This window comes from Triticum aestivum, chromosome 7A, assembly GCF_018294505.1.
Source record: "Triticum aestivum cultivar Chinese Spring chromosome 7A, IWGSC CS RefSeq v2.1, whole genome shotgun sequence".
In the NCBI taxonomy this organism is placed as follows: Eukaryota; Viridiplantae; Streptophyta; class Magnoliopsida; order Poales; family Poaceae; genus Triticum; species Triticum aestivum.
Window position 1 is genome coordinate 602,642,452 of NC_057812.1, and position 18,035 is coordinate 602,660,486.

An 18,035-nucleotide genomic window follows, 5' to 3' on the forward strand; every position below is an offset into this window, starting at 1 on the left:
CGGCCCCATGTCTTGGATTCTTGAGAGCCGGATCGGCTCGTAATTTTTTCAGAAAGGCCAGGGGGAGCCGGCTAGGCTACCCGTGGTCACTTACTCCGACAGTAGTCCCCGAAGCTGAGCGAGCTTCGAGGCTGATAAAGGGACGGGAAGCTTGGTCAGCTTCCTATCCTGAGGGGCCGGCTTTGCTTGTGCGCGCTGACTTCGGAGAGCTCCGTTTCTCGTAGGCGGGAACGCGGTCGACCTGCGAGCTGTCCGCAGGCCATCCCGCGGGCCACGTGGCAAGGAAACCTTGCTAGTGCGCGCGCGACGGGACGCCGCCGCAGGCCCGGGCCAGCCACTACTAGGCCTCGGCCCGAGCGTGGATCTTCTGCGGCCCATGCGGACTGCTCGCCTTCCCGCAGCGATTTTATTACACCATTAGGGCGTAATAATCGCGGGACATGGGGGAGTGGGCATAGTTGATCCCCACGTTCCCCCACGCCACGCCTCCTCAGCTCCGTCGTGCGGTCTATAAGTAGGGGGAGGAGGGGGAGCGGCAGAGGCTTGCATGCTCTCCCTTGCTCCGCCCCCTCTAGTCTTCCTTCTTCTCCTTCCCGCCGCCATAGTAACTCTTTGCCGCGCCGTTCCGCCGCCGCATCGTCTTGCTTCTCGCCGCGCTGCCCCATGGCGCTGTCAAGCTCGTGGGATGGCTCCAACGTCCATGAGGACCACGTCGAGTTCCTCCGCCAGACGCGACGCCTTCCCGGCAAGGACTTCGTTCGGGTTCGTCTAGCGCCGGAGAAGGAGATTTCGCCGGCACCGGAGGAGGGCGAGCGGGTGATCTTCCGCTCGCACTGCCTGCGCGGCTTCGGCCTTCCGGCGAGCGGGTTCCTCCGAGCCTTCCTCGAATTCTACAACCTCCAGCCGCATCACCTCACGCCCAACGCGGTGATGCTCCTGTCGGCCTTCGTCACGCTGTGTGAAGGCTTCCTTGGGGTCCTCCCCACGCTCGAGCTCTGGGCGGAATTCTTCCAAAGCAAGCTCGGCACCGTCGTCGCGGGCATGCTTGCCCCTTGCGGAGCCTTTATTGCCATGAGGTGGGCGAGCGAGAACAACCCATTCCCGCCCATCCCGCTGATCCAGTTGGTGAAGCTCTGGCAGAAGTCATACTTTTACGTGAAGAATGTCGCGCAGCAAGGCGACTACGTCAAACCTGCCGGCTGGGAGGCGACCTTCGTGGAGCTACCGGGCCAGGTCATTGTCTCAGGCCGGGAACGCAGCCGTCTCCCGGCTTCGGGTGATGATCCAGTCGGAGGGCCTGACCGGAGCCGACTTGGTGGCCGCCTTCATGGAGTGCCGGGTTCTTCCCCTCCAAAGCCGGCCTCACATGGTTTGTCAGATGAGCGGCCGTTTTGACCCAAGCCGGCTGAGCACCAGGGAGATGCCTCATGCGGAGGTCTCCTACATGGTGAACTATATCTCCAACTGCAAGCTCGCCGAGGATTGGTGGTACGGCAAGGGGCCGTACTCTCGCGCCAACCCTCGCCCGTCATAAGTTCTTTCTTTTTTTCTTCCTTTAGTAGCCGGCCTCATGATAGCTGGCCCCTGATCAGTCGGTTTGCCCCTAGCAGAACCCTCTCCTTCCGCCGACGACCAGGGCCGTAGGGATAGAGCGCCAGCTCATCCCTAACCGCACGGTGGACGACACCGACGACCCGGACTTGGGAGCGGCTGCGATGGAAGACGCCATCGTGGGGGAAAGCGACAAGGCCGGAGGCGCGGGGCTCATGGCCGGCTTCGAGGACTGGCCAGATGATGCTGAGGTCGATGTCGCCCCATGCCGCCAGCCGGCGCCTGATCATCAAGGCGCGAGCTCATCCGCCACGCCGGCTGCTGGCGGCGGCGCCCAGAAGCGCCGGGCCGTGTCGATCCTCTTTGGCAGCCCGCCGAAGAAGTCCAAGGCTTCCACAGCGGCGACCAAGCGAGATGAGGCGGCCGCGAAGGCGGCCCGCTTCCGCAAGGCGGTGAAGCAGCCGCAGGCGATCTCATCATAAGTCCTCGAATGCTTGGATACATATTTTTTTGTTGTTCTTTTCGATTGAAAACTCTTCTAAACCTTTCTTTGCTCGTCGGACAGGGCGTCGCTTTCCCTTGAGCGGGGTCCAGGCGGCTCCGTAGTCGGGCCGACTGGAGGGTCTTCAGGCTCCCACCGCGTGGATCCCCGTGCCGACCTCAGGGAGGCCACGGAGCGGAACGCACGAGAGGTACGGGAGGAGCGGGAGGTGGCGGAGCGAAGGGCCGCCCAGGCGATGAAGGAGCAGGCCGATGCAGTAGCAAGGCCCGGGCGGAGGCGGCAGCTGTGGAGACAAAGGCGGAGGCTTCGCACAACCAGCCTCCGCTGCTAGCCATTCCCCTCCGCGCCGTGGCCCCCAACATTCCTGTGCCTCCGCTGGAGGAGGTCGACCAAGAACCGCCGGTGATGGAGCGGAGGGAGGACTCCGTGATCTTCGTGGAGGGGGCGCCGCCGGCAGCGCCAACCGGAGCGGGCCAAGGCGGCCAGTCGGCTGCGGCGCTAGAGCAGTCGGCCGGGGGTGATCCGGAAGCAGGAGCCGGCCTCGAGGTGCAGCCGGCATGCGCCGGCGCGCAGGGGGAGGCACCGCTGCGCCGGAGCCGCACCGAGCTACGGGTGCCAGCCAGACGGCGGAGGCCTTGGAGGCGGCCAGCACCGGCACGTCCGAGTGGACTCCCAGCGGCGGGACGGGCGAGCTGAATGTGGCGGCCCAAGAGGTTCGGAACCGGCTTCAGGCCCAAGCCGCCTCGCTGCAGCAATACACCCAGGAGTTCCTTGTGACACGGGCCGTCATCCGGGTGAGTCTTCTATCTTTGGTTGTTTTGTTCTCTTGATTTCTTCCGTGGGGCGCATCAGCGCACCCACTGGGTGTAGTCCCCGAGATTCGGGCTGACTGCTGAGCAGTCGGGTCGGATCTTCCTTGACGACTACCTTATTCTCGCCTCCTGTCTAATCTTCCAGCAGTATCATAACCTCCGCGCTGCCGCCTTCAACTCCCAGGCTCAGGAGCTGGGTCGGAGAACCGAAGACCTGATCAGCAGCCAGAGTACGTACTTGGTTTCGTGCATCTCCTATGGGGGCGCGTCAGCGCACCCACTGGGTGTTGTCCCCGAGATTTGGGCCGACTGCTGAGCAGTCGGGTCGGATCTTTCCTGACGACTTCACCTTACTGGTTTTTCTTTTGTCTTTCGTGCTCGCAGAAGCCAATGCCGACTTAAGGGGGGAGCTCAGCGAGGCGTAGGCCGCCCTTCGCGCCAAGGAAACCGAGTACGACGCCTTGGTCCTGGAGCATGACCGCCTGGCCAAGAACCTGGCTGACCAGGAGGAGAGCCACAAGGCGGCTCTAAAGAAGGCGCAGGATAACGAAGCCGGCCTGAAGGCCGAGTTCGAGACTGAAGCGGTGGGCTAGGCTGAGACCAGGCAAGCGCTGAATGAAGGCTTCGGCCGTATTGAGGATTTGATCGACGGTAAGCCGCTTTCCTCGCTCCTTGCCTGCCCCTTGCCGCCTGACTAGTGTTCTGACTTGAGCTGCTTTTTATTCTCTGTGCAGACTACTTTCCTGGCCACTCCATCTTCGCCGCATAAACCATCGAGGCCCATCGCGAAGCGCGCCGGCAGACGGGGGCTGAAGTCGCGCCGGACGCGAGTCGGTCGCTCGAAGAGCATCTCTTGGCGGTCCAAGCGCGGCTGCAGCCGGCTCATCGTATGCTCCGCCGCCTCCAGCGCGCCGGAGCGCAGGTGTTGGCCGCCCTCTGGCCAAGCGAGACGATTCCCCGCACCCCGAGTCGGACTGCCGACTGGCTGGAGGTTGCGGTTGGCCGCTTCGAGGCCTGGAAGGCGTCGGTGGCCCGGCTTGGAGCTGGGCGGGCGCTGGAGTTCGTCCGAGCTTGGTATCCGGGGCTGAACCTGGACCGGCTGCGCACCTGGCGGCTGGAGGCCGACGAAGAGCTAGCGGAGGTGTGGCCGGCTATCGCTCAGCGCGCATCGACAATCACCGAGTGTACTGACATCAGCATCTTCGCTCCCGAGATTAATGATGACGGTGTTGCCCAGCCGGAGGAGTGGTTCGGGCTGGACCCGACGGTGGGTGAAGACTCGACAGAAGAGATCGCCTCCAGCGACGAAGGCGAAGACGACGAAGGAGAGGAAAGCGAAGACGTCGAGCCGGCCGGTGGAACAGCCAGCCAGCCTCAGCCTGACCGTGCCTCCAGCAACGAGGCGTGCACAAGCGCGCCTTCTGCGGAGGCAGTGATCATGCCGAGGTTCTCCAGCCGGCCACTCCTCCAGCCGACACTGCCATCTCCACCGACCTGCCCGGCTCGTCAGTCGCTCCGCCGGCTTAATCTGCCGTCCTTGTTTTTCCTGCTTGTTGCCTTCTGAACGATTTTATTAAGCTTCCGTAGTTCCACTCACTTGGGGTGTATCCAAACTATGTTGAATGCCGGCCTTTTGAAGGTCTTTTATGTAAATATTAACTTGTGCATGTTTGGTTTCCATTCACGTATGCTTTTTATCCTTAGGTTGTTTCCTTTGCCGCCTTCCCCTTTTGGGGAGGCAAGTACTCGAGCTTTCTTGGATTGAAGTGAAGTGAATGGAAGCCGGCCGGCCGGCTACTCTGGTAGTCGGTCGGTGGTGGGAGAGAAACCGGCTTTTGTTATATTAGTCCGTTAGTCCCTAGCCATTTTTCGTGTGGGCGCCCTTTCCTGCCTTTAACTCTTGCCAGCCGGACAGTCGGTTCTTCGAACTGCGACTTTTGGCAAGAGAAGGCTTGGGTGCCAGCACACTACTTGTCTGACCGCGGGTAGGACTTCTAATATAACTCCAGTCGGCCAGTCCCCGGGCCGACTAGTCGAACCCGGTGCCGGACGGAACAAGTAAATGTAATGACAAGGTCATAAGCATGATACTATTCATTCATAGATAAAGGATGGCAGTCCCCAAGCTCTCCTTGGGGGGCCTATTGTCTCGTACTTAGTACAAAATTTAGCGTGATACATAGTGCATTTCAGTTGTAAAACCTTCGGAGGAGGTTGGCGTTCCATGGTCGTTCCGACTCCTTGCCGGAGTCGTCTCTCTTTCGTGCCTTCGGCTTCTGCGCGTCGATCAGGTAGTAGGAGTCATTGCCTAAGGCTCTGCTGATGACGAAGGGGCCCTCCCAAGGGGACGAGAGCTTGTGCTGGCCAGCTGTTCGCTGGATCAGCCGGAGCACAAGATCGCCCTCTTGGAAGGATCTTGGCTTGACCTTCCGGCTGTGGTAGCGGCGCAGGCCCTGCTGATAGATGGCGGACCGGCTGAGGGCTAACAGCCGGCCTTCTTCCAGTAGGTCGACACCGTCTTCTCGTGCTTCCTTGCCCTTCGCTTCCGTGTACATGGTTACCCGAGGCGAGTCGAACTCGATGTCAGTTGGGATAACCGCCTCGGCACCATACACGAGGAAGAAAGGGGTGAAGCTGGTTGACTTGTTTGGTGTAGTGCGCAGACTCCAGAGGACAGCCGGCAGCTCATCGAGCCAACAGCCGGCTGAACGCTCCAGTGGTACGATCAGTCGGGGCTTGATGCCGGAAAGGATGAGGCCGTTGGCTCGCTCGACCTGGCCGTTTGACTGCGGGTGGGCGACGGATGCTAGATCCAACCGGATGCCTTGCGTCACGCACAAACGTGCCAAGGCTCCCTTGGTGAAATTCGTGCCATTGTCAGTGATGATGTTGTGTGGCACGCCGTACCGAGTTGTTATATCTGCGATAAATGTGACGGCAGTCGGCCCATTCAGCTTCTTGATCGGCTTTGCTTCAATCCATTTGGTGAATTTGTCCATGGCGACAAGCAGATGTGCCATGCCGCCGCGTGCCGTCTTGAATGGGCCCACCATGTCCAGTCCCCAAACGGCGAAGGGCCAAGTGAGGGGAATGGTCTTGAGTGCTGAAGCCGGCATGTGTTGCTTGGAACTGAAGAGTTGGCACCCTTTGCAATGTTTAATTAACTCCTTGGCGTCATCCAAAGCAGTCGGCCAAAAGAAACCATGGCGGAAGGCTTTGGCGACGAGTGATCTTGAGGCCGCATGGTGGCCGCATTCTCCTTGGTGGATGTCTCTGAGGATTGCAATGCCCTTCTCTTGCTCAACGCATCGCTGGAGGACTCCAGTGACACTGTGCTTGACGAGTTCTCTGTTGACGATTGTGTATGCTCCGGCTCGGCGTTGGACTTGTCTTGCCTCTACTTCGTCAGCCGGCCGATCTTGGTTTATTAGGAAGTTGAGGATGGGTTGAGCCCATGACGGAGCTGCGACTTCTTCTATTGCCAAAATGGCTACTGTGACCAGGGCGGGCGGGCTGGGCGGTGAAATGCTGGAGTCGGCCGCCGCCTGTTGTGTTGGTGTAGTCTCCGGGCTGACTACCGCAGTCCCTGAGCTGGGTGAGGCAGTCCCCGGGTCGGGCGTAACTACGGAAGTCCCCGAGCCGCCTGCTGACGTCCCTGGGCCGACTATCGAAGTCCCCGGGTCACCTGCTTGGCTCTTCGAGCCGGACCTGGCCGCGTCGGGGTCAAGCGGCACGAAGATGGAATCGGACTCTGGAGAAGGCTTGATAGACGGCTGGAGGAGGCGTTGTAGAGAGACGCCGATTGGTATTGCTTGCCGGGTGGAGCCTATTCGAGCCAGAGTATCAGTTGGCTCGTTGTCGGCTCACGGTACGTGGAGGAACTCGCATCCTTCAAAATACCCACTGATCTGCTGAACGGGGAAGCGGTAGCTTGCCATATTTGCGTCCTTGGCGTCCCAGTCGCCGGATGATTGCTGGACCACCAAGTCCGAGTCGCCATAACATAGGATCCGGCGAATGCCGAGCTCTTTGGCAAGCCGGAGCCCGTGTATGAGCGCCTCGTACTCGGCTACATTGTTGGAGGCAGCAAAGTGGATTTGCAGCGTGTATCTGAGCTTGTCGCCTTTGGGAGAGGTGAGGACGATGCCGGCTCCCAAGCCGGTGCGCATCTTGGACCCATCGAAGTGCATGCGCCAATGAGTGGAGTCGGGAGGCGGCGGCAGGTACTGGGTCTCAGCCCAGTCGACGAGGAAGTCGGCCAATGCTTGGGATTTGATGGCGGTGCGAGGCTAGTAGAAGATCGCGTAAGGGGCCAGCTCGATGGCCCATTTCGCGACCCGGCCGGATGCATCCCGGCTGCCTATGATCTCGGCCAGCGGGGCGGTGCATACGACCGTGATGGGATGCTCTTGGAAGTAGGGCTTCAGCTTCTTGGCGGCAAAGTATATGCCATAACACATCTTTTGGTAGTGCGGGTAGTTCTGCTTCAAGGCGGACAGTACCTCGCTCAAATAGTACACCGGCCTCTGGACCGGCTAGGCTCGGCCCTCTTCTAGGCGTTGGACTACGATGATGGTGCTGACCACTCGGCTGGTTGCAGCAATGTAGAGGAGCATGGGCTCTTTCTCAGTCGGCGCTGCCAGGACTGGCGGTGTGGCCAGCATCTTCTTCAGCTCGTGGAAAGCTTGGTCAGCTTGGTCATTCCACTCGAAGTGAGTGGTCTTCTTCATGAGGCGGTAGAGGGGGAGAGCTTTCTCTCCAAGCCGGCTGATGAAGCGGTTTAGGGAGGCCAAGCACCTGGTGAACTTCTGGATGTCTCGAAGCTTGGTGGGAATCGCCATTCTCTCAATGGCCTTGATCTTCACCGGGTTGCATTCGATGCCGCGTTCGGAGACTAGGAAGCCTAGGAGCTGGCCGGCTGGCACTCCGAACACGCATTTCTTGGGGTTGAGCTTGATTTGGAAACGGCGTAGGTTCTCAAATGTTTCTTTGAGGTCTTCCAGCAAGGTGCCGCGCTTCTCCGTCTTCACCACAATGTCGTCTACGTAGACGTGAGCATTTCTGCCGAGCTGCTTGAGGAGGCACTTCTGCATGCAACGCTGAAAAGTGGCACCGGCATTTCTCAAGCCGAATGTCATAGTCAGGTAGCATAAGACTCCGAATGGCGTGATGAAGGCGGTCTTCAGGCGGTCAGCCGGATCTAACTTTATCTGGTGGTATCCTGAGTAAGCATCCAAGAAACTCAACAGCTCGCATCCGGCCGTGGAGTCTATCACTTGGTCAATCCTTGGCAGGGCAAAGGGATCTTTGGGGTAGGCCTTGTTGAGGCTCGTGTAGTCTATACACATGCGTCACTTGTTGTTCTTCTTTAGCACGAGGACCGGGTTGGCGAGCCACTCTGGAAAGAAAACTTCCATAATGAAGCCGGCTGCCAGAAGCCGGGCTATCTCCTCTCCCACAATCCAGCGTTTCTCCTCCGACAGTCGGCGGAGGGGTTGTTTGACTGGTTTGGCGTCTTCTCGGACGTGTAATTTGTGCTCCGCGAATTCCTTCGGAACACCCGGCATGTCCTTGGGGGACCATGCAAAGATGTCCCGATTCTCACGGAGGAAGTCGGCGAGCTCGCCTTCCTATTTGCTGTTTAGGTTTGCCCCGATGATGGCAAACTTCTCTGGGTGCTCGGGGTCAAGAGGTATCTTCTTCGTCTCCTTGGCCGGCTGGAAAGATCTTTGGGCATCATACTCCTTGGGATCAGGGGACAGGGCCGACTGCTTGCCGGCCATGGCCACGACCCGGTCCAACATCTTCTTCTCTTCGACAATCACAAGGGACTCGGCCAGCCGGTTGCAGGCTGCTGCGCACTCAGAGGACTTCTTGTAATCGACGGCTACGGTGATGGCGCCTTTGGTGCTTGGTATCTTCATCTTGAGGTATGCATAGTGGGGAACTGCCATGAACTTGGCCAAGGCAGGTCGGCCAAGCAATGCATGGTAAGGGCTCTCCAGGTCCACCACTTCAAACCAGATCGCTTCCTGGCGGAAATGCTCCTTGTCCCCAAAAAGTACATCAATCTTGATCTTGCCAATGGGGGCGCAGGACAGGCTGGGTACGATGCCGTGGAACACAGTCCGAGTAGGCATGAGTTGCTTCGTCTTGACATTCAGCTTCTCCATGGTGTCACGGTATAGGATGTTGATGCTGCTCCCGCCGTCTATCAGCACGCGGGAGAATTAGGAAGCGCGTCTGTCCGTTGCAAGGGTGGCATCTAAAACCAACGCATAAGAGCCGGGAGACGGCATCACCTCTGGGTGGTCGGTCCGGCTCCAGCTGATAGGTTTTTCTGACCAGTGCATGTGCTCGGCAGGGTTGGCAGCAACCATGTTGACTTCTTGGTGCTCTCGGCGTTTGTTGCGCCGGTCTTTGGGCTGACTTGTAAAGATGATATAGGCGGCATGCTCGTCGGGAACTCGTCGTGCATGGCTCCGACTGCGGGCCGAGCGGCCGTCGGCTGCGGAGCCGGAGGCGGCAGACCGGCAGGCAGAGGCGGTGCGAGCCCTTCGCCTTTAGAGATTCAGGTGAGCCAGTGGCACTTTCGGGTTGTGTGGTTGGACGGCTTCGCGCCGCTGTGGAACTTGCATGGGGCGTCGAGAGTTTGCTCGTAGGAAAAGGCCGGCTGCCAAGTCAGCCTGCCGCCCTTGGGTTTCTTGGGCGCGGACGCCCTTCGTGCGGCACGTCTTCGACTGTGGCCACCTGCCGGCTGACGGGTGGCGGCGCGAGGCCCTTGCGCTTGTGGTCGTTCAAGTGTGGGCGTCGGCCAGAATCCCCAGCCGGTGTCTTGGGCGCCGGGTTGACTACTTTCTCGGACGTGTCTACCCGGAGCTCGGTCTTCATTGAGGAGTCGGCGGTGGCGTACTTGTCCGCTATGTCCAGAAGCTCGTCGAGGGTAGTCGGCTCGTCGCAGAGAAGCTTGTGCTTGAGGAGGGTGCCTTCTCGGCACACGGCAGTGAAGTATTCTATGGCTTGCACCTCGTGCACCCCTTCGCAAGAGTTGCGGAGCTCGGCCCAATGCGTGAGGTAGTCGCGAGTGGACTCGGCGGGGCCTTGTACACACAAGGAGAGCTGTCTGGGCTTGGGAGCCCGCTTGTAGGTGCTGGTGAAGTTGCGGACGAAAGCTTCTGTGAAATCTAGCCTGCTGTTGATGCTGTGTGGTTTGAGGTTGTTGAGCCAGGTCCGCGCCGTTCCCTGCAGCATGAGGGGCACATACTTCACAGCAAAGCGCCTGTTGCCGCTGGCTATGCTAACCGTCGTGGAGTAGTCGATCAACCAATCTTCCAGCTTCACGGAGCCGTTGTACTTGGGCGTGTCTCTTGGGAGCGAGAACCCTTTGGGGAAGGGCTCATCGCGGATGCGGGGGCCGAAGCAAGGCGGACCGACATCGTCTTCTTCTTCCAGCGCCAGGGATCGCGCCAGGCGGTCCATCCGATGGCGGGCGTTGTTCTCGCCGACTCCTTCGCGGCAACCTAGCCGGCCGCTAAGAGTCGGATGCGCAACAGGCAGCGGGGTGGGATATCTCTCTCCACGGGGCTGGGACGGAGGCGGGTTGCCCCGCCACTCCACGGCCCGAGGGTGGCCTTCTGCGTCTCGCTCGATTGAGATCCGGGTTTGGCTTCGGCTGGCAGCCAGCACTTTCTAGCGCCGTGCGCGATCTCTACCCGTAGTCGGTGTCCGGGACATCGCGTCGTGATCTCGGCGCGGGGGAGGGCTTTCCGCGCGGGCGTCGGCTTCGTGCCGCTGCGCGGCTGCATCGATCAGCTGCTGGATGCGTCGGGTCATGTGGGGGAGTTCTTCGGCCCCCAGTCCGTCTAGCTCGTCTACGGCCGCCTGGGCGGCGCGCAGGTTTTCGAGTGGAGTGGCGTAGACTGGGCAGTCGACTCCTAACGTGTTGGCAACGACAGCGCCGCGCTGTCTGACAACGCCAGCCTGGCTAGGCCCGCCTGGGGGCGGTGTACCAAAGGCGGCGCGGTCGGCCTCGCCTCGGTGGGCCTCAGCGAGGCGTCTCATGGAAACCAACTTCAGGCCCTCCGCGAGGAGGGCGAGGCGGCGAGCCTCCAGTGCTTCAGCGTCGGCGTCGACTGGGAGGGGGATGGACAAGTCGTGGACCGCCGCATGCGGGGCGTCGTGGGCGCTCTCGTCAGCGGCGCCGTCATGGCCGATGACCATCACCTCGGTGGTGACAGCATCGCAGCCATCGGCTCGGGGAAGCGGGTCGTTGTAGATCGTGACGTTGGTGGGGAAGGTGTCGAATGAGGCCGTGTCGGAGTCGACAGGCATCGGATCGGTGGAGCCAACCGACTCCAAGTCCACAGCAGGCTCGTCGGAGACATGGAGCCGGCCGAGGAGGTTGACGAGGTGGTCGGTGCCCACGTCGGAGGCGAGCTCATCGGAGATGAGGGTCTTGTCGAGGAGATCAGCGATGCTGCTCGCTGCGCAGGCGTTGGTGACGCCTTGCAGTGCGTCGTGGCAAGCGCCATTGGGCGTGCCGGGCTGGCTACGCTCGCGGGGGAGGAAGAGGGTTCCCGTCTAGAATAGGTCTCCGGACGACGGTGAACCTGGCCCCACGGTGGGCGCCAAATGTCGGGTGGTAGGTGCGACATATGCCAACGGGTGGCTTATCATTGTGGGAGCCAGTAAAACATCGCCGGTGCCTGGAAACGGGATGAGGCGAAGACATGCACGCCGGTGAATCTTTCCCAGCTTCGGGGTTCTCCGTGGAGATAACACCCCTACTGCTACTCTACGGGGTCTCCGCATGATCACTAGATGAACAAGTAGCTACACGATGCTCCTTGAGTTGTTTGGCGAGAGGAGGAAGAAGGGCTCTGCTTGCTCTCTTCTCCTCCCTACGTGGTTCCTAAAACTAGCAGGGATCAACCCTTTGCATGGGTGTCCCGGGGGGTTTAAATCGGCCTACCCCCTGGGGGTACAATGGTAATCCGACTGGGTGTGGGGCCCAGCCGTCTGTGTCTATGCTCGCCGGCTTCCGCGCCGACTGCGGGGGCCTGCCGACTGGTGGGTCCCGCCGGCTGCCGGCTCCTGGGTCAACAGGCAGGCCCCACTGTCCAGGGCCTTGTCGGTGGCTGGTTACTGTTGCTCAATCTTGGTGACGAGGGCTTCGCCGAGGTAAGCGTGGCTACAGTGCTGCCGTCCGACGAGCGATCACTGTAGCCCCTCCGCGTCTTGTCTCCTTAATGGGGCGTCTTCTTCGAGGGAGGTGGCAACCCGGCTGTGGGGAGCCAGCTCTATCTTGGGCCGACTGGGGGAGGTCTGGCCGCCTTCGGGTGTCTCTCTGCCCAAAGGGGCCCACTGCCCGTGGGCCGTACTTGGCAGCCTGTCGTGGATGACATCAGGGTCAATGTGGCAACAATGCTGCGCCGGATGGGTCATGGCCACCCGTACGGTGCACTGTGCCAGGCGTGCTCCGAGATTCGGGGGTGGCCAGCCTTACTATAGCCACGCCCCGTCACATCGCCGTTATGTGGGTGCAGAGTTCGAGGGTACGATCTCGACCGCTTTATGGGAGCCGGCTCCTTGGAGTCGGCCTTCTCGCAGCCGGCTCCTCAAAGCCGGCCCTCCCGCGGCTTTCTTCATGAGGGTTGAAGTCGCGCCGCCTTCCGATAGCCGGCCTGGGAGACAGCCGGCCAGGGGAAGGCGGCCCCATGTCTTGGATTCTTGAGAGCCGGATCGGCTCGTAATTTTTTCAGAAAGGCCAGGGGGAGCCGGCTAGGCTACCCATGGTCACTTACTCCGACAGTTTTCCAATACATAAAATACTTTATAAATGCTTTATTAAAATTTTACAAATAAAAGACTTTTTTAATAATTGGCCAACATTTTTATTATACACACTTTTAAAACTTTTCACAAATGCTTGACTAATAGTTTTCAAACAACAAGATTTAACATTTTTTGAATACATGTCAACAGCTTTTCTATACACATTTAACATTTTTCAAATGCTAACATTATTCAAGCACTTGTTCAACATTTTTTTCAAATACTTGATTAACATTTTTACATATATGATCAATTTTTTTCATAATTTTGGTAATACATGATCAACAGTTTTTCTATACACATTTTACATTTTACAAATGTTTGTTTAACATTTTTCAAATACTGGTTAAACATATTTTTTCAAATTCTTGATTAACATTTTTATATACATGATAAAAAATCATCATTTTTTAGACATGATCAACAATATTTCTATCCACGTTCAACATTTTCCAAATGCTTGATTAACATTTTTCAAATACTTGGTCGACATTTTCCGAATGCTTAATTAACATTTTTTTAATACTTTGTCAACATGTTTTCAAATACTTGTTCAACTTTTTAAAAAAATTGTTCTGTATTTTCCGAATGCTTATTCAACATTTTTCAAATGCTTGTTCAACATTTTCACATACTTGTTAAACATTTTTCAAATGCTTGTTTAACATTTTCAAATACTTGTTCAACATTTTTCAAAACCTTTTAAAAAATTTACAAATGCTTTTATAGAGTAATATTTTGAAGTATAAACAAAGCTAGAAAAAGAAACGAAAACATAAAACGTAAAAAAAACAGAAAAACAGGTTGTGCTCTCCCGCGCGCATGGGCCGGCCCACCTAGCTCGCCCCCTTCCGCGAGTCGGAAGTTAGACTCATTTTCGGCGAAATGTAGGGGCGCCCCTTGCGAAGTAGCCTTAAGGCATCATATGGTGTGCCCTAGCACCGCGACATGTCATGTGTTGGCCGCACCCGCGCGGACAATTTCTTTTATTTTCTTCACCCATTTTTGTTAGCCTTTTCTTTTTAGGTTTTTGAACTTTGCATGGATTCCCTGAGTTTGCTTGATTTTTTCTCTCTTGAAACACACTGTGTGAAAAAAGCACAGTTGTGCTTTCTAGTGAAGCACATATGTCGAAAAGCGAAATGCATAGTTGTGCTCCCCGAAAAGTGAAAACCCACAAAATTTGTTTCCCTTTTTTCGTTTCTTTTTACCATTTTCCGGTTTCCGTTTTGTTCGAAAAATGGTTTGTTCAAACCTTTAATATGTGATCTAGTTTCAAATATCTCAACTTGAAAAATGTAATAGTAAAAAGTGTCTTTTAGGTTTGGATGCACGATTCAAGAGATATAATGTTTTGAAAATGTGTATACTGATGAGATCAGGACCATTATATGTAATGAACAAGTCATGTATGAATGAAAGTGTGCTGCCCATTTAGAAAAAACTCCTAGGTTGTGACAACTTCACACATATACTGCGTCATTTGTCATCATCAAAGAAGAAGGGTGTGACTTTTGAAGGAGAATCCTTAACTAGTGATTTCATCTAAGGCCGGCCAACACGATTTTTCTAAAATATTATTTTTTATAACAAATTCGAAAATGTATGCCTTAAACTAAAAATTTCAGAACTATGACCCCGCCAGCCACGCTGGAGCCCAAGAGGCACCTTCCGGTCAACTTTTGGCCGAAGAGAGTTTTTCGGTCTACTGTAGGGCGAAGAGTTGTGGGCACGGGCCGAAAAGCTTTTCTATTTACTTTAGGCCGAATAGTCCTCTGTGTTGGAAATATGCCCTAGAGGCAATAATAAAAGTGTTATTATTATATTTCTTTGTTCATGATAATAGTCTTTTATTCATGCTATAACTGTATTATCCGGAAATCGTAATACACGTGTGAATACATAGACCACAATATGTCCCTAGTGAGCCTCTAGTTGACTAGCTCGTTGTGATCAACAGATAGTCATGGTTTCCTGGCTATGGACATTGGATGTCATTGATAACGGGATCACATCATTAGGAGAATGATGTGATGGACAAGACCCAATCCTAAGCCTAGCACAAAGATCGTGTAGTTCGTATGCTAAAGCTTTTCTAATGTCAAGTATCTTTTCCTTAGACCATGAGATTGTGCAACTCCTGGATACCGTAGGAATGCTTTGGGTGTACCAAACGTCACAACGTAACTGGGTGGCTATAAAGGTGCATTACAGGTATCTCCGAAAGTGTCTGTTGGGTTGGCACGAATCGAGACTGGGATTTGTCACTCCGTGTAAACGGAGAGGTATCTCTGGGCCCACTCGGTAGGACATCATCATAATGTGCACAGTGTGACCAAGGGGTTGATCACGGGATGATGTGTTACGGAACGAGTAAAGAGACTTGCCGGTAACGAGATTGAACAAGGTATCGGTATACCGACGATCGAATCTCGGGCAAGTACAATACCGCTAGACAAAGGGAATTGTATACGGGATCGATTGAGTCCTTGACATCGTGGTTCATCCGATGAGATCATCGTGGAACATATGGGAGCCAACATGGGTATCCAGATCCCGCTGTTGGTTATTGACCGGAGAGCGTCTCGGTCATGTCTACATGTCTCCCGAACCCGTAGGGTCTACACACTTAAGGTTCGATGACGCTAGGGTTATACAGGAAGTTTGTATGTGGTTACCGAATGTTGTTCAGAGTCCCGGATGAGATCTCGGACGTCACGAGGAGTTCCGGAATGGTCCGGAGGTAAAGATTTATATATGGGAAGTCCTGTTTTGGTCACCGGAAAAGTTTCGGGCGATATCGGTATTGTACCGGGACCACCGGGAGGGTCCCGGGGGTCCACCAAGTGGGGCCACCAACCCCGGAGGCTTGCATGGGCCAAGGGTGGTGAGGGACCAGCCCCTAAGTGGGCTGGTGCGCCTCCCACAAGGGCCCAAGGGGCAGCTAGGAGAAAAAAAAGGGGAGAAGGGGAAACCCTAGGCCGCATCCCCCTCTCTCCCCTCTTGGCCGCCTCCCCCTTTTCCCATCTAGGGCTGCCGCCCCTCTAGGGGTGGGAACCCTAGAGGGGGCGCACCCTCCTCCCTCTCCCCTATATATATTGAGGCATGGGGCTGCCCATAACACGCGATTTGATCTCTGCCTGATGGTGCAGCCCTCCCTCTCTTTCTCCTCATATCCCATGGTGTTTGGCGAAGCCCTGCAGGATTGCCACGCTCCTCCACCACCACCACGCCGTTGTGCTGCTGCTAGATGGAGTCTTCCTCAACCTCTCCCTCTCTCCTTGCTGGATCAAGGCGTGGGAGACGTCACCGGGCTGTACGTGTGTTGAACGCGGAGGTGCCGTCCATTCGGCACTAGGATCTCCGGTGATTTGGATCACGACGAGTACGACTCCTTCAACCCCGTTCTCTTGAACGCTTCCGCTTAGCGATCTACTAGGGTATGTAGATGCACTCTCCTTCCCCTCGTTGCTGGTTTCTCCATAGATAGATCTTGGTGACACGTAGGAAAATTTTGAATTTCTGCTACGTTCCCCAACAGTGGCATCATGAGCTAGGTCTATTGCGTAGATTCTTTGCACGAGTAGAACACAAAGTAGTTGTGGGCGTTGATTTTGTTCAATATGCTTACCGTTACTAGTCCAATCTTGTTTCGATGGTATTGTGGGATGAAGCGGCCCGGACCGACCTTACACGTACTCTTACGTGAGACAGGTTCCACCGACTGACATGCACTTGGTGCATAAGGTGGCTAGCGGGTGCCAGTCTCTCCCACTTTAGTCGGAACGGATTCGATGAAAAGGGTCCTTATGAAGGGTAAATAGCAATTGGCATATCACGTTGTGGTTTTGCGTAGGTAAGAAACGTTCTTGCTAGAAACCCATAGCAGCCACGTAAAACATGCAAACAACAATTAGAGGACGTCTAACTTGTTTTTGTAGGGTATGCTATGTGATGTGATATGGCCAAGAAGAATGTGATGAATGATATGTGATGTATGAGATTGATCATGTTCTTGTAATAGGAATCACGACTTGCATGTCGATGAGTATGACAACCGGCAGGAGCCATAGGAGTTGTCTTTATTTATTGTATGACCTGCGTGTCATTAAACAACGCCATGTAATTACTTTACTTTATTGCTAACCTGTAGCCATAGTAGTAGAAGTAATAGTTGGCGAGACAACTTCATGAAGACAGGATGATGGAGATCATGATGATGGAGATCATGGTGTCATGCCAGTGACGATGATGATCATGGAGCCCCGAAGATGGAGATCAAAAGGAGCAAAATGATATTGGCCATATCATGTCACTATTTGATTGCATGTGATGTTTATCATGTTTATGCATCTTGTTTACTTAGAATGACGGTAGTAAATAAGATGATCCCTTACAACAATTTCAAGAAGTGTTCTCCCCTAACTGTGCACCGTTGCTAAAGTTCGTCGCTTCTAAGCACCACGTGATGATCGGGTGTGATGGATTCTTACGTTCACATACAACGGGTGTAAGACAGATTTACACACGCGAAACACTTAGGGTTAACTTGCCGAGCCTAGCATGTACAGACATGGCCTCGGAACACAGAGACCGAAAGGTCGAGCATGAGTCGTATAGTAGATACGATCAACATGAAGATGTTCACCGATGATGACTAGTCCGTCTCACGTGATGATCGGACACGGCCTAGTTGACTCGGATCATGTAATCACTTAGATGACCAGAGGGATGTCTATCTGAGTGGGAGTTCATAAGATGAACTTAATTATCCTGAACATAGTCAAAAGACCTTTTGCAAATTATGTCGTAAGCTCGCGCTTTAGTTCCACTGTTTAGATATGTTCCTAGAGAAAATATAGTTGAAAGTTGATAGTAGCGATTATGCGATCAGTAGAAAGCTTATGTCCTTAATGCACCGCTCAGTGTGCTGAACCCCAAACGTCGTTTGTGGATGTTGCGAACATCGGACATACACGTTTTGATAACTACGTGATAGTTCAGTTAAACGGTTTAGAGTTGAGGCACCAAAGACGTTTTCGAAACGTCGCGGAACATATGAGATGTTTCGAGGACTGAAATTGGGATTTCAGGCTCGTGCCCACGTCAAGAGGTATGAGACCTCCGACAATTTTCTTAGCCTGCAAACTAAGGGAGAAAAGCTCAATCGTTGAGCTTGTGCTCAGATTGTCTGAGTGCAACAATCACTTGAATCGAGTGGGAGTTGATCTTCCAGATGAGATAGTGATGTTTCTCCAAAGTCATTGCCACCAAGCTGCTAGAGCTTCGTGATGAACTATAATATATCAGGGATAGATATGGTGATCCTTGAGGTA